Below are 9,112 nucleotides of genomic sequence, written 5' to 3' on the forward strand. Positions count from 1 at the left end.
TGGGGGCTCCAACTCCACATTTCCTTTCCACACTGTCCTGGCAGAGGTTCTTCATGAGGGCCCTGCCCCTGTAGCAAACTTCTGCCTGGTCATCCAGGCTTTTCCGTACACCTTCTGAAACCAAGGCAGATGTTCCCAAACCTCAATTCTTGACTACTGTGTACCTAAAGGCTCAACACCATGTGGAAGATGCCAAGGCTTTGAACTTCAACCCTCTGAAGAAACAGCCCAAGTGGTACATTGCCCTCTTTTAGTAATGACTGGAATGACTGAGACACAGGGCACCAAGTTTCTAGACTGCAAACAGCAGAGGCACTCTAGGGCCTGGCCCATGAAACCATTTTATTCCTCCTAGGCCTCTGGGCCTGTTATAGGAGGGGATGCCATGAAGACCTCTGACATGACCTAGAGATATTTTCCCCACTGTCTTGGAGAATAACTTTCAGTTCTTCGTTATTTATGCAAATTTCTGTAGCCAGCTTGAATTTCTCCTCAGAAAATGGGATTTTCTTTTCTATCACAATTGTCAGGCTGCAAATTTTCCGAACTTTTATGCTCTGCTTTCCTTATGAAACAGAATGCCTTTAACAGCACCCAAGTGATTTTTTGAATGCTTTGCTGCTTAGAGATTTATTCTGCCAGATACCCTAAATCATCTCTCTCAAGTTCAAAGTTCTACAAATTTCCTGGGCAGGGATAAAATGTCACCATTTTCTTTGCTAATACATAGCAAGAGTAACCTTTGCTCCAGTTCCCAACAAGTTCTTCACCTCCATCTGAGACCAGTTCAGTCTGAATTTCATTGTCCATATCATTATCAGCATTTTAGTCAAAGCCATTCAACAAATCTCTAGGGAATTCCAAACTTTCCCACATTTTTCTCTCTTCTTCTGAGCCCTCCAAACTCTTCCAACCTCTGCCTGTTATCCAGTTCCAATGTCACTTCCACATTTTTGGGTATCTTCAGCAGCACCAAATTACTGTATTAGTTCATTTTCACACGCTGATAAAGGCAAACTTGTGACTGGACAATTGAGACTTGAGACGTGGCCAAAAGGAAAAAAAAAAGAGGCTTAATGTATTTATGGTTCCACATGGCTGCGGAGACATCAAAATCATGATGGAAGGTGAGGAGGAGCAAGTCACATCTTACATGAATGGCAGCAGGCACAGAGAGAGAGCTTGTGCAGGGAAACTCCTATTTTAAAACCACCAGATCTCGTGAGACTTAATCACTAGCATGAGAACAGCAAGGGAAAGACCCACCCCCATGAATCAGTGATCTCCCACCAGGTTCTTTCCCCAACACATCAGGATTATAGGAGCTACAAGATGAGATTTGGGTAGGGACACAGTGCCAAACCATATAATTATATATTTACATAAATTTGCATACATGTATGTTTGTATGCCTGCATACAGTTAATTTGCACTTCAGTTACATTTTGGGGAGTTACTTATGTAATCTTTGATTGAATTTGATTATAATCCTACTTCAATCCTAAATCTGCAGAATTAGGCTATCTCCCTAAACCCCCATTAATTCCCTACCTCATATTCTAGTCCTTCTCAAACACGGATGTCTATCCAATAATTCACTTGCTGTCCTCAATTTTAGAATTTGTTGATCTTGTCTTCTGTTCCAAGATGGCTGAATAGGAACAGCTCCGGTCTGCAGCTTTCAGTGTGATCAATGCAGAAGATGGGTGATTTCTGCATTTCCAACTGAGGTACCTGGTTCATCTCAAGGGGACTGGTTGGACAGTGGGTGCAGCCCATGGAGAGCAAGCCAAAGCAGGGCGGGGCATTGCCTCACCTGGGAAGCACAAGGGGTTGGGGGATTTCCCTTTCCTAGACAAGGGAATTCGTGACAGACTGTACCAGGAAAATGAGGACACTCTCACCTTAATACTACGCTTTTCCAATGGTCTCAGCAAATGGTACACCAGGAGATTGTATCCCGCACCTAGCTCAGAGGGTCTCATGCCACGGAGTCTTGCTCACTGCTAGCGCAGCAGTCTGAGATCAAACTGTGAAGAGGCAGCCTGACTAGAGGAGGGGCGCCCACCATTGCTGAGGCTTGAGTAGGTAAACAAAGTGGCCAGGAAGCTCGAACTGGGCGGAGCCCACCACAGCTCAATGAGGCCTGCCTGCCTCTGTAGACTGCACCTCTGGGGGCAGGGCATAGCTGAACAAAAGGCAGCAGAAATTTCTGTAGACTTAAACATCCCTGTCTGACAGTTCTGAAGAGAGCAGTGGTTCTCCCAGCACGGTTTGAGCTCTGAGAATGGACAGACTGCCTCCTCAAGTGGGTCACTGACCCCTGTGTAGCCTAACTGTGAGACACCTTCCAGTAGGGACTGACAGACACCTCATTCAGCCGGTGCCCCTCTGAGATAAAGTTTCCAGAGGAAGGATCAGGCAGTAACCTTTGCTGTTCTGCAATATTTGCTGTTCTGCAGCCTCTGCTGGTGATACCCAGGCAAACAGAGTCTGGAGTGGACCTCCAGCAAACTCCAACAGACCTGCAACTGAGAGACCTGACTGTTAGAAGGAAAACGAATAAAGAGAAAGGAATAGCATCAACATCAACAAAAAGGACATCCACACCAAAGCCCCATGTAGAGGTCAGCATCATCAAAGACCAAAGGTAGATAAAATCACAAAAATGGGGAGAAAATAGAGCAGAAAAGGTGAAAATTCTAAAAACCATGGTGCTCCTTCTCTTCTAAAGTATCACAGGTCCTCACCAGCAATGGAACAAAGCTAGATGGAGAATGATTTGAAGAGTTGACAGAAGTAGGCCTCAGAAGGTCGGTAATAACAAACTTCCCCGAGCTAAAGGAGTATATTCTAACCCATCACAAGGAAACTGAAAACCTTGAAAAAAGGTTAGACAAATGGCCAAGTAGAACAAACAGTGTAGAGAAGACCTTAAATTACCTGATGAAGCTGAAAAGCATGGCACAAGGACTACATGATGCATGCACAAGCTTCAGTAGCTGATTCAATCAAGTGGAAGAAAGGACATCAGTGATTGAAGATCAAATGAATGAAATGAAGTGAGAAGAGAAGTTTAGAGAAAAAAGAGTAAAAAGAAACAAACAAAGCCTCCAAGAAATATGGAACTATGTGAAAAGACCAAATCTACGTTTGATTGATGTACCTGAGAGTGACGGGCAGAATGGAACCAAGCTGGAAAACACTCTTCAGAATATTATCCAGGAGAACTTCCCCAACCTAGCAAAGCAGGCCAACATTCAAATTCAGTAAATACAGAGAACACCACAAAGATATCCCTTGAGAAGGGAAACCCCAGCCAAATAATTGTCAGATTCACCAAGGTTGAAATGAAGGAAAAAATGTTAAGGACGGTCAGAGAGAAAGGTCGGGTTACCCACAAAGGAAGCCCATCAGACTAACACTGGACCTCTTGGCAGAAACTCTACAAGCCAGACAAGAGTGGGGGCTAATATTCAACATTGTTAAATAAAAGAATTTTCAACCCAGAATTTCATATCCAGCCAAACTAAGCTTCATAAGTAAAGGAGAAATAAAATCCTTTACAGACAAGCAAATGCTGAGAGATTTTGTCACTACCAGGCCTGCCTTACAAGAGCTTCTGAAAGAAGCACTAAACATGGAAAGGGACAACTGGTACCAGCCACTGCAAAAACTTGCCAAACTGTAAATACCATTGATGCTGTGAAGAAACTGCATCAACTAACTGGCATAATGACAGGATCAAATTCACACATAACAATGTTAACCTTAAATGTAAATGGGCTAAGTGCCCCAATTAAAAGACACAGGTTGGCAAATTGGATGAAGAGTCAAGACACATCAGGATGCTGCATTCAGGAGACCCATCTCACATCCATAGACACACATAGGCTCAAAATAAAGGGATGGAAGATCTACCAAGCAAAAGGAAAGCAAAAAAAAAAAAAAAAAAAAAAAAAAAAAAAGAAAAAAAAAGAAAAGCAGGGGTTGCAATCCTAGTCTCTGATAAAACAGACTTTAAACCAACAAACATCAAAAGAGACAAAGAAGGCCATTACATAATAGTAAAGGGATCAATTCAACAAGAAGAGCTAACTATCCTAAATATATATGCACACAATACAGGAGCACCCAGATTCATAAAGCACGTCCTTCATGACCTAAAAAGAGACTTAGACTCCCACACAATAATACTGGGAGACTTTAACACCCCACAGTCAATATTAGACAGATCAATGAGACAGAAGTTTAACAAGGATAGCTAGGACTTGAACTCAGCTCTGCACCAAGCAGACCTAATAGACATCTACAGAACTTGCCACCCCAAATCAACAGAAAATTCTCAACACCACATCACACATATTCCAAGATTGATCACATAGTTGGAAGTAAAGCACTTCTCTGCAAATGTAAAAGAACAGAAATCACAACAAACTGTCTCTCAGACCACAGTGCAATAAAATTAGAACTTAAGATTAAAACCGCACAACTACATGAAAACTGAACAACCTGATCCTGAATGACTACTAGGTAAATGATGAAGTGAAGGCAGAAATAAAGATGTTCTTTGAAACCAATGAGAACAAACACACAACATACCAGAAACAAATAAATGGAAGAACATTCCATGCTCATGGATACGAAGAGTCAATATCCTGAAAATGGTCATACTGCCCAAGGTAATTTATAGATTCAGTGCCATCCCCATCAAGCTACCAATGAGTTTCTTCACAGAATTGGGAAAAAAAACTGCTTTAAAGTTCATATGAAACCAAAACAGAGCCTGCATTGCCAAGACAATCCTAAGCAAAAAGAACAAAGCTGGAGGCATCATGCTACCTGACTTCAAACTATACTACAAGACTACAGTAACCAAAACAGCATGGTACTGGTACTAAAACAGAGATACAGACCAATGAAACAGAACAGAGGCCTCAGAAATAACACCAAACATCTACAACCATCTGATCTTTGACAAACCTGACAAAAACAAGAAATGGGGTTTTCCCATTTAATATTCCCTATTTAATAAATGGTGCTGGGAAAACTGGCTAGCCATATGTAGAAAGCTGAAACTGGATCCCTTCCTAACATCTTAAACAAAAATCAATTCAAGATGGATTAAAGACTTAAATGTTAGACCTAAAACCATAAAAGCCCTAGAAGAAAACCTAGGCAATACCATTCAGGACAAAGGCATGGGCAAGGACTTCATGACTAAAACACCACAAGCAATGGCAACAAAAGCCAAAATTGACAAATGGGATCCAATTAAACTAAACAGCTTCTGTACAGCAAAAGAAACTACCATCAGAGTGAACAGGCAGCCTATAGAATGGGAGAACATTTTTGCCATCTACCCATCTGACATAGGGCTAATATCCAGAATCTACAAAGAACTTAAACAAATTTGCAAGAAAAAAATCAAACAACCCCACAAAAAGTGAGCAAAGGATATGAACAGACACTTCTCAAAAGAAGACATTTATGCAGCCAACAGGCACATGAAAAAATGCTCAACATCACTGGCCATCAGAGAAATGCAAATCAAAACCACAAGGAGATACCATTTCACAACAATTAGAAAGGCAATCATTAAAATGTCAGGAAACAACAGGTGCTGGAGAGGATGCAGAGAAATAAGAACACTCTTACACTGTTGATGGGACTGTAAACTAGTTCAACCATTGTGGAAGACAGTGTGATGATTCCTCAAGGATCTAGAACTAGAAATACCATTTGACCCAGCCATCCCATTACTGGTATATACGCAAAGGATTATAAATCCTGCTACTATAAAGACACATGCACACATATGTTTATTGCAGCACTATTCACAATGGCAAAGACTTGGAATCAACCCAAATGTCCATCAATGATAGACTAGATTAAGAAAATGTGGCACATATACACCTTGGAATATATGCAGCCTTAAAAAAAGGATGAGTTCATGTCCTTTGTGGGGACATTGATGAAGCTGGAAACCATCATTCTGAGCAAACTATCACAAGGACAGAAAACCAAACACCGCATGTTCTCACTCATAGGTGGAAATTGAACAATGAGAACACTTGGATACAGGAAGGGGAACATCACACACTGGGGCCTGTCATGGGGTGGGGAGATGGGGGAGGGATAACATGATCAGAACTACCTAATGCAAATGACGAATTAATGGGTGCAGCAAACCAACGTGGGACATGTATACATACGTAACAAACTTGCACGTTGTGCACATGTACCCTATAACTTAAAGTATAATAATAAAAATAAGAATTTGTTGATCTTTCCACAAATACTGAATTCTGTGCCTTATACTAATCATCTAAGTTTCTGGAGCATAATTTCAGCTTTTAGTTTAGCTTAAGGCAAGGGATATGCATGATTCTAAGTCACTTGCATTCCTAGTTCCATGTTATTGAAATTCTGTACTTGTCAAATTACTATGTTCTGCCTACTAGTTTTCATATTACAAAGTGATATGGGGACATACATGTTCATATATACATACACGCTCACAAGCCTTGTGGGTGAAGGAGTGAGCATGTATCTCTCCTTGTACCTCAATTGATAAACCTATTTCCAAAAGCTCTTCTTATAGTTAATAAAGTAAATATTGACATTAATATGTAACTAAAATTGATCATGGTCTATTTCCTTCCTATTGCAAAAAATGTTAATTTATTATTATGAACAGAATGAAATGAATTACATTTAGTACAAAAATAACTTAACTCTGTATTATTACTACTGAAACTACCCTGAAGAAGATATAATAAATAAATAAATTTAGAGTTTTTAATATTATATTTATTTTAGATTCCTTAAAATAGTCTTTCATATTCAATAATGCCGCCAAGGAATTATATGGCTTTTGATGTCAAAATATTCATTTTCAGTCATTTAAAAATATCACCACGGATGAAAATAAGTACAGTTTAATGCTTTTGATAAGCAAAGTTTTAAAAGGTTACAAAAACTGATATTCTTCCCTTTACAAAAATGTTAACAAAGGATGTAAGAAAACTTAAATCGATTCTCACTTTGAAGGTGTTAATCTAAACTGAAATCTTTAAACCCTTTTCAACAATGCTTCAGCCTTTGTCAGTTTTAATGTTAATTTTTATGTCAAATTAATCTTCTGTCCTTTAAAAAAATTATCCAAGTACTTTTGTTGTATCCTAGGTTTAGATTTCTACATTTTGTTAATTATTATTTTCCTTTGATATAAAAAGATACTATAAGCTTAAAACTTATTTTATGTTACTTTTTAAAAAATATAATTATTTGACATAAGACTCATAGATTAAAATTTTAGAGAGACATTCAGACTGTGTTTAATGAGCATCTATATTCCCTAAAAGGAATTTATGTGTTATGTTGACCGCGGTGGGAATATAGTGATTCCTAGAAATACTAGAAGGTAGAAGGAATAATTGTATCATGTGTTGGTGAATTTCATTTAGGTAATAACATTTTCTGTTAAGATTTCATATAGAAGTAGCAAATAAGTGAGCTACTTGATTTACTGTTCTTACATAGGTTAAAGTTTATTGTTTTTTTCTGTAGCCCTAATTCTGTATTTCTTCTCACATGTAGTAAACTATGAGGGTTTTTTTCCTTTTTCTTTTTCTTTTTACATGTTTCCATGTAGTAAATATTAAAAATAACAGAATAAAAATTAAAACACATAAATTGTTATGAAGCAATTTTATTTAGAAAACACAAACTTTCAAACGAACTATTAAAATGTTATTCAAATAAAGCAAAAAAGGGAAAAATGTACATACATATTTACTATTTGAATGGAATCATAACTGAAATTTACCAAGAAATGCTTTCAGTAATTAGCCTATTATCCATGGCCATTGTTAAGTTCTTCAAAAAGAAAAAAAGATAATGATTACTGTGCCAAACATTACTTCTTCTATTCTTGGCTTAGAAATATGGTTCTGGTAACATATTGATAACCAGTCTTCTTCATTAAAATAGTGAAGAAAATGAGTAAATGAGCATGACTCATCATTTGCCTTTCTTTTGACTAAACTAAACAAGTTCATCTTTTATATTCATATAGATTTTTAGAGATTTTTAGTTTAAATTCTATGTAGTCTTCACATATACATGATTATGGAGCCAAGGAATTATAAAATAAAAAACAAACGCTGTGTCACAGCATATTTCTGGATTCCTAGTGTCCTGGGAATCATGTTCAAGTCAAAAAGTCTAAGAAAACCATTGGAATACTTTATATAGGCATTTATCTCACCCTCATAATCATGCTTGATCAGAGCATTTTCCAATAGAAGTGTAACCTGAGCCATATATATAATTTTTAAAATCAACTTTAATACTATTTTGTGTTTAGTCTAATATGTTATATTTTATCTCAAAACATAAAGCAAGATGATTTTTAAAATACTAATTCTTTGAAATCTACTTTATATTTTACATGTACAGCTTATTTTAATATAGATACTACATTTTCATTGAAGGCATTTTATGTGTATTTAGATTTTATAAATTTATGTTTGAAAAATTTCACATACACCAGTTGTTGCAAAATACTTAAAAGTTTTCCAATCAATGAATCAATATGAAGAAAAAGATTTTGCTTTAGCATTTGTAGCCACATGGACAAAATGAGTTCCTGTTTTAAAATGAAATTTAACTTGTTTCTTGTTTGTTTGTTTGTTTTATTAAAAAAGAAAAAGATAACATTCAGAGGATGTGATTAAATTTAATATTAACTCAGACTCTTAAAAATCTTCTGGGCTAGGTGGCTCACGCCTATAAGTCTGCAATCCCAGTACTTTGGGAGGCCGAGGCGGGCGGATCATGAAGTCAAGAGATCGAGACAATCCTGGCCAACATGGTGAAAATCCATCTCTACTAAAAATACAAAAATTAGCTGAACATGGTGGTGCACACCTGTAGTCCCAGCTATTCGGGAGGCTGAGGCAGGAGAATTGCTTGAACCCAGGAGGCAGAGGTTGCAGTGAGCCAAGATCACACCACTGCACTCCAGCCGGGCGACAGAGCAAGACTCCTTCTCAGAAAAGAAAAAAAAATTTCTGAAAAAATCAACAGGATACATCTCAGAAAAGCT

This window comes from Rhinopithecus roxellana, chromosome 1 (genome assembly GCF_007565055.1).
Source record: "Rhinopithecus roxellana isolate Shanxi Qingling chromosome 1, ASM756505v1, whole genome shotgun sequence".
NCBI lineage: Eukaryota > Metazoa > Chordata > Mammalia > Primates > Cercopithecidae > Rhinopithecus > Rhinopithecus roxellana.